General features: G+C 39.8%; 2 protein-coding genes across 3 annotated transcripts in view; both read left to right on the top strand.

Moving 5' to 3' along the window:
• RpS12 (ribosomal protein S12) overlaps positions 1–20,904 on the top strand; it is a 253,421-nt gene that overhangs the window by 32,898 nt on the left and 199,619 nt on the right. The window contains exon 1 of one of the 2 annotated variants that reach the window (XM_070996984.1): positions 18,731–18,740. The exons of the other annotated variant lie outside the window; for it this stretch is intronic. The gene's annotated coding sequence lies outside the window, so the exon portion shown is untranslated. Of the gene's footprint in view, positions 1–18,730; positions 18,741–20,904 lie in introns of those variants that run through there. 2 annotated transcript variants of the gene reach the window in all.
• The window catches only part of RpS4 (ribosomal protein S4), a 224,377-nt gene continuing 222,203 nt past the window's right edge, over positions 18,731–20,904 (top strand). The window contains exon 1 of the mRNA XM_070996975.1: positions 18,731–18,740. The gene's annotated coding sequence lies outside the window, so the exon portion shown is untranslated. The remainder of the gene's footprint in view (positions 18,741–20,904) is intronic.

Below are 20,904 nucleotides of genomic sequence, written 5' to 3'. Positions count from 1 at the left end.
GCAGCCAGCGGAGCAGCACCAGCAATATCAGCAACAGATTGATGACGAGAGCTACAGGGCGAAAAAATCACTTAGGGACACAAATTTGAGGTAAATTTAAATTTAAAATAATTAAAAAAATTATAACAAATGGAAGTTTTATCGGAAAAACATATAAATTCACAAAAAAATCCAACATATAATATTTCTATAACAATATTTGCATATTAATCACCTTTTAAAAATATTCTTAACATTATTATATGGTTAATTTATTTAAAATTTGTATTTATACATTGAATCTTAAATTAAGAGGTACGAGTATATTATAAAAAATGCAAATTTAAAAATCGTCATTAAAATGATTTAATTAAACTAAGAGAATCACATTGGTATTATCCTTTTTCTGCATGCGTCAATTAAATAGACATCAACTGTCATTACTTATAGTCCCTCATCTTTACTAAAATTAGTTATAATTTGTACCACAAAGTGCTGATATATACTCATCTAAGGTAACATAACATTTACCTATATAAGTTAAAGTGTAGCATGGTACTCTTTTTTATTGCAGTGCACTCAGGTAGCGTATCCGTTCGCGGTACCAACATTTCTCACCGCTGCTGTCGTATCGTGGAAATCCATTTCGGCTGTTAATGTGACATTTAGTCATTAAAATTTCAAGAGGCGCGACTCCGACAGAGCATAATATTGTTATTATTATTCGCTTGTGTTTGGCTAAAATGCCAGCAAGCTGATTGTGCGGGGTAACAGCTGCCAGCAGCTGCTGCGAGGCAACTGCGATGCCGCACTCCCACTTTCCGTCGTACAACGCGGCGTATGCGTAATGTGCTCGCTGCGATGCTGCTTCATTCAAATTAAATTTGCCCTGGGTCATGCGAGTGTTGTTTCGTATTCCGAATGTAGAGTGCGACTGTGGGAGAAAGGGGATGAAAAATGAGGGAAGAAATGCTGGGGTGGAGAAAGCTGTACAACTGAAGCACTGAATCAAGAGCACAGCAAATTGGCAAATAACATTTTTGCCAGCGCCAAAGAAATTTTAAAAGTTGACTCGAGTTAGAGAAGTTTCGCCGAGGAGATGCGAGTGAAAAAGGACATAAACTTTCGTGTGTGTAATTAAATGTACTTGTTGCTGGCAATATTTCCGCCCCCCTTTCACCAACCTCCCAGCTAAAGCAATCGGAAGAAGCCCGAAGGAGAAGTGACACTAATTAAATGCCCATGGAGCGGATGTTTATTTTCTCAGAAGCGGCAGCAGAAGCATATTGCCATTTGAGTTGCTTTTAAATGATGGGAAATATCCAGAGCTTGAGCCAGAGTCAGCCTGCTCTTCCGGCCACCTCTCCTCTTTCGGCCATATGCAAATTCAGGCCAAAAACTTTCAAAGCGGCCAAGTGTCACATGGCTTGGCCTCTGACGTTTCTACACACAATTAAGTTGATTTGTTGCCTGTTGCGGTCAAAGCTAACGAAGGCGACTCGACCTCCCGCAGGATCCCCTTAATGGAAGGATCCGTACATATGTACATACATATCAGGAAATGCATTTTCAGCCCCCATCACGTATGTCTGTTTGGGCATTTTGATTGCAGGTTCGAACGGAAATACGACTTCTTGATGGATTTCCGGTATAAGAAACTTTGAAACTTGCCTCTAAGATGAAAGGTAGATCCCATTAGGGTCATCTTAAATCAATTTTAAAAGGTGATGGTAAATGAATAATCAAGTTTATGAATGAATCAATCTAAGTTTTAGCATTTAAGACGTTTTAAAAATAGTTTTACTACACCCAAATAAAAATAGAAAAATATCTAAAAACTCTATGCCAACGATCATAAGATTTCCAGCCATTAAACGCGTTTATATGTTTGCAATCACATCATCACAAAGCAAAGCAAGCGCGACAAAAACTTATGGCAATCATATAATAAAAGAAAAATATCTGAGGAAAAAAATGAAAATGCAGAAATGGCAAACTTTTGCAGTCATGTGTCTCAACTTCATTGGAGTGCTCCTCCTCGTCGTACGTGTCTGCACTGGCAAAACAAACAATAAAAACTGCTCTAAAATCCTTGCCCGGAAATGGAGAGATGATGGGGGCAAAAGGGGAGCACTTTAAAGTGCAGAAAATGGCATTTGAAATTTGTAGTAATATTTTTTCTTCCCTCTGAAAACAAGCTGCGAAAACAGTTGGAAGATGCGTATTGAGTAACAGGGCTAAAACTAAAATGGTGAGTGAAATTTTGTGGAAGCAATGAAATGAAAACTAAACTCATGAAATGTTATGGTCAAATTTTTAAATAATAAAAGATATAACTGAAAGGTAAATACGCTTGTATTGAACTTATACATTTTCTTAAAGGTTTAAATTTCTTATAAATATACCATTAAATTAAAATTTGTAAAATTAATGTCAGTTTAAAAAGTGATAATAAATAAATATCAAATAATTGAAATGTGACAGAACTGCTAGCATTAAAAACTAGTAGTTATTAATGACCAATAAAAGATAAAAAAAATTGAACATTGTCGTAGAAGGGCAATTACATAACAATTATTTTAATTAGACTCAACCCTTTTGAAAAGAGTATTTAAAGTATTTTCAAATGTTTGTTAGGCCACAAAGAAGCCAAAACGATGAATTGCAAATTGTTTGCGTAATGCGAAGCTGTGGCTCGCTTAAGTTTTTCATTGTTTAGTTGGGTTAAGGTTTGTAAGGGATAGTTGAGCACAACGGAGGGACTGGAAAAATAAAATAAAACTTCCGACAAATTGTACCTGGCAGAACGCAATAAAAGTTTAATTTGTTGATTGTGTAAAATACTGAAGTCAAATGAAAAGTTTCTGAGGCTTTTAATTTGTACTTCTGGAGAAGTCTTCACAGGGATTGATTTTCATGCATATAAGCCTTATTTGTGCAAACAAACTTTGGGTTTAATTGGCTATGACTTTTCAAAAATCAAAAATTACCTACCTACAGCCAATACTGAAAAGGTTTAAATGCAGATACATTTAGCAATGTATGAAACGATACTTAAACTGAACTGAACTTCTGAACTAATTTAATTTCGGTTGCGGTTCCAACAGATCGGTTTAATCTATTAATATAATTCTATTGCCATCAGACTTTATCACCTGGCAGTAACTGAAAACCCTCATGAAATCAGTTATTCTGGAGCAATTAAAAGGACATGAAACCTCACTCAAAGTACACGACCTCCACTAATCCCAGCTATTTGAGCTTTGATTGAATACTGCCAAGGACAATGACAATTCCGCTGATGGTGATGGAGCTACAACTGATGGTTGATGGCGATGGCATAACAATAAACATGGAGGACAGAGTGTAAAAACAAGCGTTTCCGTTCCAAACTCAACTACCACACTGAGAAAAATTATGTGCAACATAGAGATTTAAAGGCTTAAAATTATTAAAAGGAATGTTTTTAAATACGGAGTGTCGGGTCACGCAGCCGCAGCAGCCAACTAACTTCTTAATTCGATCTCTTATATTAATGGCATCGCGAAAGGTAGCTCTCTTTATCTAGCTCTCTCGTCTTTTGTGTACTTGCATTTTTCGGCCCAGCTTTCGGCTGGCTGTCCGTTTGTAAAATCAGTACGAATTCTGATCTCGACATTAAATGCACTCTCGTCTCGCCTGCTGTAGTCTTTTTCGCAAATAAATTGTTAACAAGCATAAAGCTAAAGCAACCTGAAATTCGTATTTTTTAATTTAGCAATAACTAATAAAAAAGCTTATTAGTTCAACATTGGTGACCCCGACGTGATTTGTGCATAAATAACACAAAGTGCAAATCATATACATAAGTCTATTTATTCACCTTTTCATTCTTGCTGCTGCGGTGCATTGGCGGAGCAACAATCATAAGGCCTTAAATGCAGTGAGCGCTATAAAATAAATAGCAGTTGGTGATTGCGGAAATTTACATATAAGGCGCAAAATCAGCTATACATAGAAGCGTACATAGCCAAGTAACGGGCTGTTATTCCTTCGTTTGCTTTGCGCTCATCTTCCCGCTTGAGCCGAATTTCGGGCATTTCGTCTGCTGTTGTTGTTGTAGCCATGCCTACGGGAACTTTTGGAGATGTTACCGCTGATGCAAACAGGGCAATATTTTTAAAGCGCAAGGCAACGGCTTTATTTAATAGAGTGGAGCGCTTAGTGGATTCCCTATCAAGTGCGGCGTTAACTTCATGCGACGAATCCGGTCTTCATGTGAGGTTAGAGTTGATCGATGAGCTTCAAGAGTCATTTAAAAAGGTGCTCGGTGAGCTCGAAGAATTGGATTTCAAGGAAATTGAAAGTGATTTAAGTGAGAAATTTGATGACATTCTCGTAACTCTGAAGTCATCGGTTCGATCCGAAATTTCAAAGCGCGCCTCACAGCTTCTTTCGCATTCAACCTTTGCTGACGGCATCACTCCGGGAGTTTTCGGCCCCCAGCAGCGTCAGCCTCGACATAGGGCAGCATTGCTGCCCCCACTGGAGCTTCCAAAATTCGCTGGAGGTTATGCAAATTGGTCTGACTTTTATTCTATGTTTACCACGATCATAGATAGTCATCCGGACCTCACCAACGTAGAAAAGCTGCAGCATCTACGATCATGTCTGAGGGACGCAGCGTTGGAAACTATTCGCTCATTGGAAATTTCGGATGGCAACTACGCAATTGCTTTAGATTTGCTGAAGAATAGATTTGATAATCGACGTTTGGTTTTTCAGGCACACATTATTGAGATCCTGGGACTAAAGGCGGTGCAGAGTGGTTCCGTCTCGACACTTCGGGATCTGTCCGATAAATTCAATGCTCATATTCGTGCTCTCAAGGGACTGGGCACGACAGAACAAATCGCAGGATGCATCATCGTCCAAGTTCTGTTCCAAAGGTTGGATCCGGCAAGTCAGGCAAAGTGGGAAGAGCGTTTAGAGGACCCTGCCTTCGTCAATTTAATTCCTACGTGGGAGTCAATGGCATCATTTCTGGAGCAGCGATGCAGGACGTTGGAGACTATGGATTTCGCCATGGCAAACTATACGCCGGGCAATCAGGTGGGAAGTAACAGAATACCCAATGCGCGTAGATCAGCATTTGTTGCCTCGAACGCTAACCCCTGGATTTGTATATTCTGTAATGATACAGGGCATTCCATTTCTTATTGTCAGAATTTTAAAATCCTGTCTCCTGCGAATAGGCTTCAAGAAGCGAAGCGGCTCGGTCTTTGCATAAATTGTCTTAAGGTTGGTCATCAAGTTCGGCAATGCAACTCTAGTAGTTGTCGTTCATGCGGATCTAAGCACCACACCCTGCTTCACCTGGGAAACTCACCTTCTTTTCCTTCACAAGAAGGAGCACAGCTTCATGAAGCACTTCCTTCTGCTTCACCCTCTGCACTGCCTTCCACTTCGACTGCTCTTATTGCACAGGAATTTAGTAATGATATTGTGCTCTTAGCAACGGCTAGCATTTTAGTAAAAAACCGTTCTGGGGTTTTCGTTCCCTGTCGAGCTCTACTCGATTCGGGCTCCCAACTGCATCTAATAACGTCCCGATTCGCAAATCAGCTTCAAGTAAAGAAAGTGAAATCCTCAGCATCTGTAACTGGAGTTGGAAATTCCAGTTTTGTGACGGACGGTCACTCTGTCAATATTACGATTCAGTCCCGAACTTCCGAATACTCGGCCAACATTACCGCGGTGATTGCTCCGAACATAACAGAGCGACAGCCTAGCTTCAACGTCGACATTGGCAGCTGGAACATACCCAAAAATATACAGTTAGCTGACCCAAGGTTTTATGCTCCCCAGCGGGTGGATCTTTTAATCGGAGCCAGCCTCTTTTTCGAGATGTTGTGCGTTGGCCAAATCAAGCTTCCACCTGGATTACCCCTAATTCAAAAGACGCGTCTGGGTTGGGTTGTTTCTGGAGGCTATGGCCTTTCCAATGGCTCGGTTTTAATGTCGTCTCAAGATGAACTTCTCGCTAGTAGAGAGAATAGTTTCGATCGGTCAGATGATCTTCTTCGACGACTTTGGGAAGTGGAAAGCTGCGCCGAGCCAATTATACGCGCTACTAAGGAAGAATTGGACTGTGAAGCACATTTCGTAAGACACGTCAATCGTTTGCCAGCTGGTGATTATTCTGTTCGGCTGCCTGCCAAGTTTAATCTAGATCTTTTGGGAGAGTCCTACCAGCAAGCTTATCGAAAATTATTGTCCCTAGAGAGAAAGTTGAATCGTCAGCCATCTTTGAAGGCTCAATATGCAGCATTCATAAAAGAATATCTCGATCTAGGACATATGTCATCAGTTTCTGCCGCTGACATCGGGTTGTGCCGATATTTCTTGTCTCATCATTGCGTCATAAAGAAAGATAGCTCCACTACAAAGCTTCGCGTAGTTTTTGATGGATCGGCGGCCAGTTCCTCAGGCTATTCTCTCAACGATGTTCTTATGGCAGGCCCTGTTATTCAGCCTAAGCTGTTCCAGATTCTTCTACGGTTTCGTTCACACCCAGTAGCAATCACAGGAGACATTTGCAAAATGTACCGTTGTGTTAGGGTTCAGCCTGAGGACAGCCTTTTGCAATGCACTTTGTGGAGGGACTCCCCCCAGGATCAATTGCGGGTGTTTAAGCTAGACACCGTTACTTATGGCACGAAGCCAGCATCATTTCTGGCTGTGCGAGCTATGCATCAGTTGGCAGCAGACGAGCATACAGCGTTTCCGCTTGGGGCTGAGGTCATTCGTCGCGATTTTTATGTGGATGATTTGATATCTGGAGCCAAGTCCAAGGAAGAGGCAGTCATCATTATGGATCAGGCATCAAAACTTCTAGCCAAGGGAAAATTTAAGCTTAGAAAGTGGTGCTCCAATGTGTCGGCTGTTTTGGATGGAGTTGTTGTTCTGTTGCTGTTGCTTCGTCTTGTCCAGCGCTCACATTTATGGGATGACATCAAATCATTGCAGTCAAAGGGAATGGTGCACTCCTCCAGCTCGCTCGCATCTCTTTCGCCATTCATTGACCAATTTGGGCTTCTTAGAGTGGATGGCCGGCTGAAGAATTCTTCTCTGGATTTTAATGGGCGTCATCCAATTATATTACCACGTGGTCATTCGGTCACTATTGCCATTATTACTCACTTTCATGAACGCAATCTGCACACTGGGCCACGGGCACTACTCGGCATTATTCGATCCCAATATTGGCCTATTGGGGGGAGAAAGACGGTGATGAAGGCGGTAAACAAATGCATTAGATGCTTTCGAATGAAGCCTCGAGTAGTGGAGCATATAATGGCGGATCTTCCAAAGGAACGACTTGATGGATCTCATGCATTCGAAGTCACTGGCATTGACTTTTGCGGGCCATTTCTCTACAAGTCAGAGGTGCGAAGCAAGCCTCCAGTAAAATGCTACGTTTGTGTCTTCATTTGCTTCGCCACAAAGGCTATTCATCTGGAGTTGGTCAAGGATCTCTCTACGGTATCTTTTCTACATGGCCTCAAACGATTTGTATGCACTAGAAGAAGGCCGCGGCAGATTTGGTCTGATAATGCAACCAACTTTGTTGGAGCTCGCAATGAGTTGCTCGAACTAAGGCGCCTATTCCTCAGCAGTGATCATCAGAGAGCTACATTGGACTTTTGCCTAGCGGAGGCTATTGATTGGTGTTTCATTCCTCCTAGGTCGCCACACTTTGGCGGTCTTTGGGAAGCGGCTGTGAAGATCGCCAAGCATCATTTCTACCGCGCTGTTGGCACTGCTGTTTTAGCCTTTGAGGAGTTGCGGACCCTGGTGTGTCACATTTCGGCGGTTGTTAATTCTCGACCATTAGTCTCGATTTCAGAAAACCCAGCTGATCTGGATGTATTAACCCCAGCACATTTTTTGAATGGTGGTCCGCCTTCTTCTTTCGTCGAGCCGGATGTGACCAGTCTTAACTTCAATCGCTTGGATGGATGGCAACGCGTGGCATACTTGCAGCAGATCTTTTGGTCCCGATGGAAGGAAGAATACTTAACATTACTGCAGCAGCGCTCCAAGTGGCGCACCCCAAAACCTGGCCTGGTTGTCGATGACCTAGTTCTGGTTAAGGACGAAAACTTGCCTCCCATGAAGTGGCCCCTCGCCAGAGTGATCGAGCTTCTCTTCGGTGGAGACGGGGTTGCTCGAGTTGCCGTTCTGAAGACAGCATCAGGAGTGACAAAGCGAGCAGTAAACAAGCTGTGTCTGCTACCCCTTAAGGATGATGTTGAAACCCAGGCTTCCAACGGGGGGAGTATGTCGGGTCACGCAGCCGCAGCAGCCAACTAACTTCTTAATTCGATCTCTTATATTAATGGCATCGCGAAAGGTAGCTCTCTTTATCTAGCTCTCTCGTCTTTTGTGTACTTGCATTTTTCGGCCCAGCTTTCGGCTGGCTGTCCGTTTGTAAAATCAGTACGAATTCTGATCTCGACATTAAATGCACTCTCGTCTCGCCTGCTGTAGTCTTTTTCGCAAATAAATTGTTAACAAGCATAAAGCTAAAGCAACCTGAAATTCGTATTTTTTAATTTAGCAATAACTAATAAAAAAGCTTATTAGTTCAACACGGAGATTAATTTACATTTTAAGTTCTGGAGTCAACCATATTATAAATGGTTGTAACATCAACATATATAATGCTTCAATTATTTTTATTTCTGTTATTAACTTTAGGGGTAAAATTTCTTTAAAAAAAGTAAACAATTATTGTTGCTTTGATTACTAAGTAATAGTAAAAATACCATAAAATTATGGGTTGTGTGTATTTCGTTGTTCGGAGAGTAACTATTTTGTGGGTCAAATTGACAATTTGATGGATTGAGACCATTAGCTGTTACATTGATCGATTTTACCTAAAAGTTTTTTTGTGTGTAAAGATGAAGAGAGAACGTTTTAATTTCACATAAAAATCTTGTTTAAGTTAATAGCTGAATTCAGTTTGGAGTACTTAAATTTGTACGAACTTGTGTTCGATGTCATAAAACATAGTTTCCATTATTTACTCTCAGTGCACTTTCCACACTCCCACAGAGACTAAGTATTTTACGGCCGACACTAAAGTCCGAGCATCAAACCAAAACTTTGTCACACACAGAGGGGGATGGAAAACGGAGGATGGTGGGCAATTACAAGAACGAGACAGCCAAATGAAAATGGAAAATCGGCAGAGGGAAAAGCCCAAATTATACACCACCGAGCCGCCATCTTCATGTGGCGATGACGGCTCCCACAAGGCTATTAAAACTTATGCGTAGCTCATATAACACTTTTAATGCCAATCAAAGTCTTAACTCAAACTGGAAAGCGAAAAAAGAAAGAGAAATATGTCCAAAAGATTCCAAGCAAATAGCATCTGAAACTTTCACCTTTTGTTTCCAAAAAACACTCCTACACATCCAACAAAAAACTACAAGTCAAGGCAAGTCGGAAAGTCAAACAAAAGCTCATTGAAAATGAGAAAAACAAAAACCCACAAAAAAAAGAAACTAAGAAAAGAATCAAGTGTAATAGAAAGTAAAAGAAAAGCAATAAAGCCAAGGAAACGGCGCAAAGCGAAAAGAAATTGTCACAAATACAAATAGGAAATTGACGCGGAAAAACAATAAGAAGAAGAAACAATATGAAGAAAAATATGAGAGACGTGGGAAACTTTTCCGAAACCGAGAAGAAAGAAATTTCGTAGAATCTCAGCCCAGGGGGCGTGGACCATCGTGTTTACCCATTTTCTTTTTTTTGTGTGTTGTTTGTGTCATGGGCTTTGCTCATGTAACGAATTTAATCTTTTACGTTAACGCTTTCTGCAGAGAAATGGGGGCTGGGAAATAGGGGGTGGTAACTGGAGGTGGTGCGTAGGAAATCTGTTAGACGGGGCCATTGTTGGGTTTATTTATAGACCTCAAATGGCCTCAGCCCGAGGATGTGGCATTTGTTTGTAATGACATGTATGATGGAATGGGTAGCATAGAAGGGCCGGCTTGGGGTTATAGGGGTAGATGTGAGGGATCCCTAAGTAAACAAAAGAGTTGTACCGTTCGTAACCCGAGAAATGAGGTGGGTCTCCATAAAGGACCTGATAAAAGCGGCTTAAAAAAGCTTTTAACGCAGCTAAATAAAAGAAAGGCAGAGATGAGAAACAGGACGGCACAATAGGGTCATGACACGGAGGGAAACGGGGGGTTGTGGGAGAGGGTTAAGGGTAAATATACCTTTAAACTGTTAAAATAATTAAATTAGAAATATATATATTAACTGAAAATTAAAACAAGTGATTACATAGAAATCACTTGCAACCAAAGAGATCTGAAATTAATTAATATATGTACATACATGTCAATTCGAAATGGATAAATTCTGATTTAGTAAGATTGGACCTCATTATTATTTTACTTGCATTGTTATTACAATATTTTGTTTTAACTTTTCATGCTCATTGTTTGCCAATAAGCTTTTCTTGGAAAACAATCACATTGAGATAATTCCTACCAGTCTGGTTTAACTCTTATCCTGTTTACTCTCGCATTCTCTGGTCTGCAGGAATTCCCAATTCCAATTAAATTCCAAAATTCCCTGGAAAATTGTTTTACCACCCCAAATATGGCCACAACCCCAATCCGGGATTTCCGATCACATTCCTCGCTTGTTGTCCAACTGAAAGAGGACTCCCTGCACTTTACCTTGACCTTGAGAGTCTTGGCACTTGAAGTGTTACTTTTATTGTATTTCAAACATGGCTCTACTCTCACCCGAAGTGACAAGTGTCTGGTGGGCGGGGTAATGCGGGACACAATGTCAAGTGACCTGAGGGGAAAAAACAGCTCGAAAAAGTGCAAAAAAAAAGAATGGAGCGACAACGATAGCGACTAAAGGAGACATTACAAGCGTGTGGCTCTGGACAAACATTAAGCACCGACACGCCCCACACGACACGAAAAGGGATGGCATCGAAAACTCTTGAAAAAAGGACCCCAGAAATTAATAATATTCGCAGTGCTGCGGAAGGTGGCTTACAAGTATGCAAAATCGCTGGGCGAACGCCGACGGAATGCATATTGATAAATTCCAGCGCCAAGAACCCAAAGGAAGGCCCATATACAATGCGAAGAATTGCGCTGGTTCGAGCTACAGTGATGCCGAATATATATTATAGTTAAAGAAAAAAATATAATAATAAATTATAACCATTTGCAAAGACCTAGAACAATTGTGTGGTATTATTTCAATATAAATATTTATTTTTCCTTTCCTTAAGAAATACCGTAGTGCTTTAAGTAATTTCATCTGCTGAAATCCTGACTGTCCCATTTTTTACTGAAACAAACTATTTAAACAAATTCCCCAAAAAATATTTAATTACACCCCTACTTACAAATATGAAAACTGTTCAATTTTAAACATATAAGTGAACTTTATATTAAACAAATACAAACTTTTTCTTCTTTTGAATCAACTTACCAGCAACTACTTAAGCAATTTAAAATGGCACTCAGATTTCTTGTATCTAAAAGGTTGCCTTTCATCCCAAGAATATTTAATGTTTTTAAGCTTTGATGAATCTCAAATACTAACCAACAAAACGACAAATTGACATCCCTGTCAAGCCGAATATGCAATTTTCAATGCGAAACGTGAATGCGAATGCCAATCCGGCAGGCTGAGACTCAGCCGCCAGCACAAAAGTATGCAACTCGAAATGCATAGAACTGAGGCGCTGCACTATGGGGCAAATGACCATATGTTGGGGTAAAATTAATTTGAAAAAAGTCATAAAAAGTCGAGTTACAAAGTGGGACTAGCCCCTTATTTATCAACTAAAAAATAATATTAAATTTTTCTTATTAGAAGTATAATACGAAAAACACGTTTTTATATTTATTCTTGAAAAAATGTTTGTTTTTTCAAAAGAGAAGCTATCAAAAAAAGAGTTTAAATGTTCCGTCGTTTTTGCGTAATAAAATAATCCCACAAAAAAGTTGTAAGACTCCCCATAGTGCGCTGGGCCTGACATTCGACATCCCACAGATCCTCAGCGCCTCAGTCTCAGGCCCAATCTCACCCCTCCTCGGAGAATGAATGTGGATGGATATGGATGCACCTCACCTTCTGTTTGCCTGTATATTGATTGAATGCAACTGTCATACATGCCAATGCCATAAACAAGCTGGAGATGCAGCTGGAACTCAAACTCGAACTGGAACTGAAAGCGGAGCTGAAAAGATGGGGGCTACCGAGGCAGCCACCTCTTTCTCGGCTACGCATTGCACAATTTTGATGCAAAAATGCCAAGTCGTGTCGAGGTTAAACCCGGGAAAACTTCTCCCTTTTCATACTCTGGCCTGGGCCCGGGCATAATTGTTTCGAGTGGTAAGCGAGCGGGTCTTACAATCTTTGGCTGGTTTTTTAATACTTTAAGGTATATATTCTTTTTGAATTCATGCATGATATAAACAAATGAATGTATTTCTTTTTGAAAAAATAGATTTACGTAGGTAAAATATTTAGGCATTGTAGAAACATACCTATTAACAATTTTTAATATATCTTAATATTAAATAATTAACGAAAATTAAAACTCTGGCGTTTTCAATTAACATTCCATATTGTAACAACTTTTTTAATTTCTTATTTTATTAAAAATGTCGACGACAATTTATCGTTATTATATTATTTTATCTATGTGTTCAGAGTAATGAAATATTGTTGATTACTTTTAAATAAGCAGTGGTTCCCTTGATTAAATAGAACCAGAAAAGTAGGGTCGCAGAGTCACGTAAATCCCAGGCCTACGTTTCCTGTCCACATCTTTCATACCTTGCTTCCCAATATTGCTTTATTTTCCGGTTTTGCATATACCTATAGATAGCTGTACCGTTGTGAATGCATACATATGTATGTCTGGATATTTGTTTGTAGGATTGTGAAATATGGCATAGTCAAAATGCTTAGCGTTGCGTGGCGAGGTCGAACAAGAAGGCAAAACGCGAACGGTATTTTCAGCTGCCGATAAGACTCTGCCTCCAATGCTGGCATACACCGAAAAAAATTAATTTAAGGGAACAAAAATGTTTGAAGAAAGGTGTCATTAATGGCAATTCATGCAGTTCGAGGAAGGAAATACTTAAAGGCTCTGTTTGTCAAAAGTACATAGCCCCCAATTTAATCCTTCGTCAACCTTACAATAGGAAATTTGATAACAGATCGGTACCTTCAAATATATTAAACTTAAGTATCAATCACTCACTAATAATATTTAAAAATTCAAACTTTTACACAAATGAATTGCAGTGTACAACTGCAGATGTGTGAATGTGTGTCAAACAATGTAACTGCAGATGAACTATTCGGCGATAGAGGGTTAAAGGGCGAGGTATCGGGATGAGGAGACAGCGAGTCAAAGCTCAAACGATTTTTGCAAATTATTTGCAAACAGTTGAACTTTTGACGTTGATTTTTGCATGGAAAACTGTTATTGTTGTTTGTCTGGTAATTGCTGGGGGGTCGGTGGGTCGGGGGTCATGGGTCAGAGGGGGCCATGTATGGATTGAGGTTGCACTTGGCAATATGTCAGCAGCTTATCGCTTCATTACGCTGACTTGACAAGGCGCCTGGGTCCTCCGACTTAATGAGAACGTTGCACAGAAGGCATTGTCTATCGCACACGTTCCACTCCCCCCAACTTTTGCATACATGAGTACTCACCCCGTCGTCATATTTTTGATTTCCTTGCAAAATTGAATGCGAAAGGCGACAGCAAATCCGCATGCTCTTTGTGGAACTTTTCCAGACAGAGTGGATAACCCCGTGAGGGAAATGGGGAAAAGGCGCCTTGTCTGAGTAGTTCGTCATATTAATTTTTGATAAAAGCGAGAAGCTGCCAGGGGAGGTCGGGAAATGTCTGCAATCCGATGTAAGTGCAAACGACAAACGGTGGCAAAGGATTTGACGGATTGACAGACGGAAAAGTGGGAATTTGAGGAAAAGGCAACGGATGTCCAGGACACGAGGTTTCAACTGCAATCGTTCAGTGGATTCTCTACGGGGAATCACATCAAAAGATACCTTTAAACTGAAGTCTTTGAGCCCTGAAATTCAATCACGTTTGGGCTGGGTTTTGATTTGTTTCATATTCCTATTGGCATTGAAAAAGTCCTGTGGGAATAAAACACTTTGCTTTAATAGCGAATAATTTGGGGATTTAATTTTAATTTGAATGAATCTGTTTGTAAACTGATGTCGCGTAAAAAAATATCATAATTTTGGATAATCTTGATGATATACTTTTTAATGGGGTTTATTATCATTATCAACCAAAAACCGGAAAACAAATCGAACAATTAATCAATTTTATAGCTTTGCCCACGCTCGATTCCACATTTGGCTTGGGTATCCGCTCCATCATGATACCAATCATTATTGGCTCAAAAATCAAACTTTTCAGACGGTTCCCCTCGAACCCGTCCTCTGAGCAACTTTTTTACCCATTTCCTTTTCAATTAATTTTTATTAAAAACCTTTTCTTTTTCCCGCTGTTGTTGCTGGCGAGTCTGTTCACCTATCCGATGGAGAGGAAATCAATAGCAGACTTTGTTAACTGAACCGTGTAATAAAATTTTTTCCGTGTTACCCACAACAACAGCAAGAAAAAATATTTGATCGGGGTAGAAAAAAGTAACATAAATTGGCATATAGATTTTTTTCTTGAACTTTATTCAAAAGTTTTTCTTTCTTGGACGCTTTGCTTTAACGAAGTTCGTTAGAAGCTGGCAAGCCGATGCTTTGTTTTAATTATGCACCAGACAGGAGACATTAGGGGAACAAAAGGGGGGACAGGAGCTGGGGCCAGTTTTAAGTTTTCCAAAATTAAATTAATTACGCGGGCAAGCAATTAAGAGAACTGTCCGCCGCACAGTCGCATTTTTAAAAGAGAAAAAGAGAAGGGAAAAGAGAAAGATGCGACGGCTAGATAAGTTTATAACACGGAGATAATAGTGCTGGGAGCTGAAAGGACATAAAAGGACCCCGGTCCTAGCCAGGGTTAATGAGCTCTCCACTCTAAATTCATTAGGTGAAAAAATTGCAATGCAATGTCCAAGGAATTAGCGGACATAAAAGAAGTTTGGTGAAAATAATAGGAGAGGTAGAAAGAAGAATGTTACAGATGGCAGTGTTTTATTAATTGAAATCTTAGGTAAATTAAGAAATAAATTAAATTATTGAAAGAAATAGTAAGCCAATATCATGTTAGGTAATTTATTTACAATAAAAGGTTGTTATTATTGTAAAAACAAAGTTGATAAAAAATGTTTATTACCAACAACTAAAATCCGTCACCAGTTTTTACCTCTTAAGGTTAAAATTCCAGTTTACATCACTTGATGATTTACAACTTTTGCTAAGTTCCTGGTAGGCCAAACAAACATGAGTCACCTGAAAGACTCGAAGCCACTCTGATGTAGTGGAGCGTTGAAATTAATCCCACAATTACTGGCATGATCCATTAAAGCCCTGTTATCCACCCCACTTGAACATCCCTCAAAAGCGCATTTTCCCCGGTGTTTGCTGATTTTTAATTCATCAACAAGTTGGGTTGAGAGAAGCTCGTATGCCCACGGCTCTGGATTACAGCCAGCCGATACATCTTCGTCACAAAGGTGCCTCCATATCGGGGATACTGCGAGGGAGCTTTTAGGAGAGCTAAGAGGGGCCTTCTGGGGGCTACGGGCTGGAGGTGTGCATTGGGGGATATGCCTACATAGGGTAGAATTCGTGCCCTCGGCCTTTTGTGAATGGCCCCCGGTAAATGAACAGCGCGAAGACAAAGCGTCGGGGCCAAACAAAAGCAAACTACAGCAGATGGATAAGATGGAAGAGAAAGTGGAGGGGTGGAAAAAAGGACACCCAGGACCATGGCACGTCTGCCAGTGCAACAATTCGACGAAGGACATGTCAATTTTCATTACAAACAAAAAGCTAAAAGGCTCCCTCCGACCCTAGCCCGGGCCAAAAGTTCCTTGCCGTGATTAAGGTGCCTTAAAAAGGATATACCTCCAAACTACCCACCTCCATACCAACCGCCCCCCCCCTGGCACCCAAAAGTGGTCCATAAGTCATTCCCACAAATCGGAAAATCTCTTCGCCGCCGGCTGCTGTGGCATTAGTCCGTGGATGTAGATGTTGATGTAGATGTGGATGGGAATGAGAATGCGAATGTGACGTGGGTAGTGCTGGCTTCACGCCTCAATGCCTGCCCAGAAATGGACGACAGATGGCGCTGCCCGGCGCCCCAGGCGTATGCGTGATATTTGCATAGCCTTTATGGCAGCCAGATTGGTGATTAATTAGGGATGCCGGTAGTAAATTAGCGAGTGAGCTGGAAACTGAAACTAGGAAGTTCAGGAAGCATCTTTGGTGAATAGGTGATGGTTTGGCCTGGAGAATTTAAAGGTAAATGTGATTTTGGAAACCTACTATAGGTGCTTTAGTTCACATATGTTACTTCTTTTTGGTGATGAATAAAGGAAATCGGTAGTAAATAATATTTCCGGTGTATATGAAGATCCTTGCACACCTGTCTATTAACAAATATGGTAACATGGTAATAGACAAAAATGTTTAGCATACTAAGAATTAATTTTTTAAAGGAGAAAAGACTATTAAAATGTAAGTATAAAGGTAAAATTTATAACATTCCTATATAGGATTATTTTTATTTTTAGGTAGAGGGATCATTTACTGGTGAAAATAAAGAAAAACAAGGAAGAACGCTATAGTCGAGTACCTCGACTATCAGATACCCGTTACTCAGCTATATGGAGATATGCAAGCAGCAAAGCGAGATTAAAATGCGCCACCTACCGGCGGTATACAGATTTAAGCGTTATGGGCGTTAGAGTGGGCGTGGCAAATTTTTTTTTGGATCAATCGATAGGTATCGACGAGACCAATACATTTTAGTTAAAATTTTTTATCTAGCATGAAAATTGTGGGCGTCACAGGTTTTCGCGGTTTGTGGGCGTTAAAGTGGGCGTGGCAAAATTTTTTTTGGGTCAATCGATAGGTATTGATGAGAACAATACATTTCAGTTAAAATTTTTATTCTAGCATCAAAACTGTAGGAGCCACAGTTTTGGGCGGTTTGTGGGCGTTAGAGTGGGCGTGGCACTGTGCTGAAACAAACTTGCGCTGCGCAGGAATCTCAGGAATCTGCGTGCCTAATCCCAGTATTGTAACTCTCATAGTTTCCGAGATCTCAGCGTTCATACGGACAGACGGACAGACGGACAGACGGACAGACGGACATGGCTAGATCGACTCGGCTAGTGATCCTGATCAAGAATATATATACTTTGTGGGGTCGGAAACGCTTCCTTCTGCCTGTTACATACTTTCCGACGAATCTAGTATACCCTTTTACTCTACGAGTAACGGGTATAACAACATATTATTAAAATGTAAGACCCAAAACCAGCTTGAATATCTGATTCCCCTAACATTGACTTAAGCCAAAAGTCATGTACCCTTTCCACAATCCACTGACTCGACAACCTGCACCGTAAAATTAGTCAGCAAAAAGAGGAAAAAGAACCAAATTTAGACTCTTGCCCAGGTTTGAAAACAAAAAGCGAGCTGCTGACATGGCCACGCCCACAGATCCACCTACGCCCCACTGTTTAACAAACTTCAAAACCGAACTTTACCAGCTACTCAAAGTCAACAACTGCAGGGGCGACCCTCCAGACATACGAAGATGGAGGGCTGCAGGGGGCGGAGGGGAGCTGTCACATGGATTGTCAACAAAATGCAACAAATTGGCAAAAAACTTTTTTCGTATGACCAGCTAAATTAAAACCCCAAGCAAATACGAGGACATCCCCACACACACAACAGCCAAAGCAGAGCAAAAAGTGACCAACTGCCGAAAGCTACAAATTCTCAGAGAGCAAAAAAAGACAACCCAAAAAAAAAGGATAACAAATATGCAAGCGCTCGGGATTTTATGCAATGCAATAGAAAGTAAACAAAAAGGGGGAGAAAAAATATTTGGGGAAAAAAGCCCTCGCTCTAACCTGGCAAACAAATTTTATTCAATTTTTTTGTTTAGCTAATGGCAGAGTAAAAATGCAAACAAGGCCTGGTCCGCAAAAATGCCTTAAAGCTCTCGGCAGAGAACGAATTTTCCTGATTGGAATGTAGTCTATTAATGATTTTTCTGTACATTTTGTGGTCATTTTCTTGTATAATAAAATTGGGATATGGGTTTTTTAAACGTTTTAGGAACACAAAAATAAATGAAATCTAATAAACAGAAAATCAGCTGTGCCTAAGTGTAGTTTTCAAAGAAATGGTTCTAAATAAATGTACGGAAAAATCTTCTAGTTTAAAGCCAAATTTAAATTAACAAAAAGTTGTAGGTAATAGTTTTAAACTTAACTATAAAATATTATAAGTTACCATTTAAGTTCTTGTTGGTACGCCTTTAAATTTCAATCGTTTTGACTCAAAAACCCTTTTTTTAGGAAATCAAACATGTGCCATGCAACTAGAAGGCTTAAAAATGTTCCACTTGTCGCATCTATTGAATTCTATTCAGTATTCCAGTGCAGCTATTTGTTCGGGAACGAGGGCGCAGATTTATTTGTTTATTGATTGTGGGCAGGTATCGTTTTGGAGGGTGGTCCTTCGGGCGGTTGTCGATGGGTGGCTGATAGGTAAACTAGCGCAGAATAAGGATAACCAAACTGTCGTCGACGGTGAAAAAACAGAACTGCACTGACGGGCACTTAAAACGCGGCATGGAAATTGTTTATATGATGGATATGTATGCTCTCCGGCACACACTCGTATATATCTCCATTTATAGCGCACGATTGCCCAGCAACACACAACTGGCTTGTTTTAAAATACGGCAAAAAAATAAAAATTCAACTAAATGCCAAACACATGCTGCACAATTGAAATGCGTTAGCAGGAGAAATAAAAATGCGAACACATTTCTTAGGCACTCAACAATTGTTTATGTGGCTTTAAAACAAGACATGCTATTTAAATAAAATAAAACAAATTAATAACACGTTGTCGGACTCACAAATTTCCTTTTTCATCGACCTATCACTTTTCAAATATTTAAGCTGTAATGAAAGCTAAGCTAAACTCACTCGCTTTGCCATGGGGAATATGCAAAGGTTGGGGGAAGGTTTGAAACTATTTTCAACCGTTTTGCTCAAAGCAAAAGAAAGCGAGGGTAGTCAAAAGTAAAAGTGCCACAAACAACACTTGAGTATTTCAAGAATTTCTTGTGAAAAAGGAATTTGCAACTGATTTTAAGACAAATGCAAAAACTAGAAAATAATATAACTATGACCATTAAACTGTTTTGAACAGCTTGGCAATTTAATTTAATAGTAAAATCAATGAAAACCATATTATTTGGTTTTTCAAAAGTAGTTACTATAAGTCTCGTACCAGGGGATTACTTTTCAATTACATCAAACACTTTTATGTTTTTTTTTTGAGAAAACTTTTGCCTAAGTGAAAGGAAAGCCGAAAGCTGTCTTGCCAAATTGGCCAGCAATGCTCATATTGTAATTAAACTCCTGGCCGGATAAGCCGCAACCAAAACAGAACTTGCCCAATTTCCCTTTATCCCTTTTCGGCACGAAATATTCGTATATATTGTATATGCATTTTCATTTCCATGGGAATTGCTGCAAAACTGCTGACCAAATCAATTTCGCAATGCAAAATGAAAATGTTGCAAGGGATTTTCGGGGATCGATGCGGACGGACTGCGGAAATTTGTTGCCGCTGCTTAGATGCCCGTAAAATTGCATGCGGAAAAGCAGCACAAACATTACGTATACGAGGATTGCGAGCGGAAAAAGTACGACTGCGGGTATTTGGAAATTCCGAAAGGTGGAGCGTTGTTGTGTTGCAAATTGTGCCAGCGTTTGAGCGCATATTAGAAGCCACTGAAATGGATGTGGGTGGACGGGGGACTGGTGCAAGTGTACGTGCCACAAAATAGGGGGATTCGAAATGTGCAGCAGATGTACACAGCTCCAGAAAGGGATCAACAGGTTGCGAATCAGAGTGCTGCATTCATCTAAGTTGGCGCAAAGATGGTTAAGGTGGTAATTTCAATTGAAAGCAATTTATAGATTCCTTTTTTGCACTCCTAACCCATGAAGTTCAATCACAAAACGAATAAACAAATTTATTTCTAACATTTTGCTTTCAAATATTTTTTTAAATAAACATGACGTCTTATTGATTTGCTTTGCTTTGGTGTTGCAAATAAACACAGAGTAAAGTAAACTAAAATAATATGATGAGATATTCGCTACTCAAAGTATGTTTTAATCCCAAAATATAACTTATGTATATAAAAAGACAGTTTTTTCAAGATGTTAAAATGATAAATTTATTGAAAACTGCAAACCTATTTTGTTCAAATATATACTATCTTATAAAAACCACAGACATAACAAGAGGAAAATACATACAAATATTTAAAATCGTAGGGCCATTTATTGTGAGTATTCCATAACAAATTTCACAAACTTCTTAAAAAAATAAACGGAAATGACATTTAATTATGCAACTTTGCACATGGCTCTTTATGTAAATCATTTGTAAGTCATTGCCACCCAGACGATTAAGATTTCTGCCATATTGACAATTATTTTAGACCTCAAGCAAATTGTTGGTTAGAGACACGATTATTATACTCGAATGTATCAGTTCGAAAGCCACTCAAAGGATCTGGGGGCAAGTAATGGGCATTGTCTATTGTCCTTGTTAAATCATCACAGTCGCAATTATAATTAAGGACACAAAATGGCAAAACAATAGTGGCAACAA

The sequence above is a fragment of the Drosophila suzukii genome, chromosome 3 (genome assembly GCF_043229965.1).
Source record: "Drosophila suzukii chromosome 3, CBGP_Dsuzu_IsoJpt1.0, whole genome shotgun sequence".
Lineage (NCBI taxonomy): Eukaryota > Metazoa > Arthropoda > Insecta > Diptera > Drosophilidae > Drosophila > Drosophila suzukii.
This window is presented reverse-complemented; position numbering and strand designations above follow the sequence as displayed.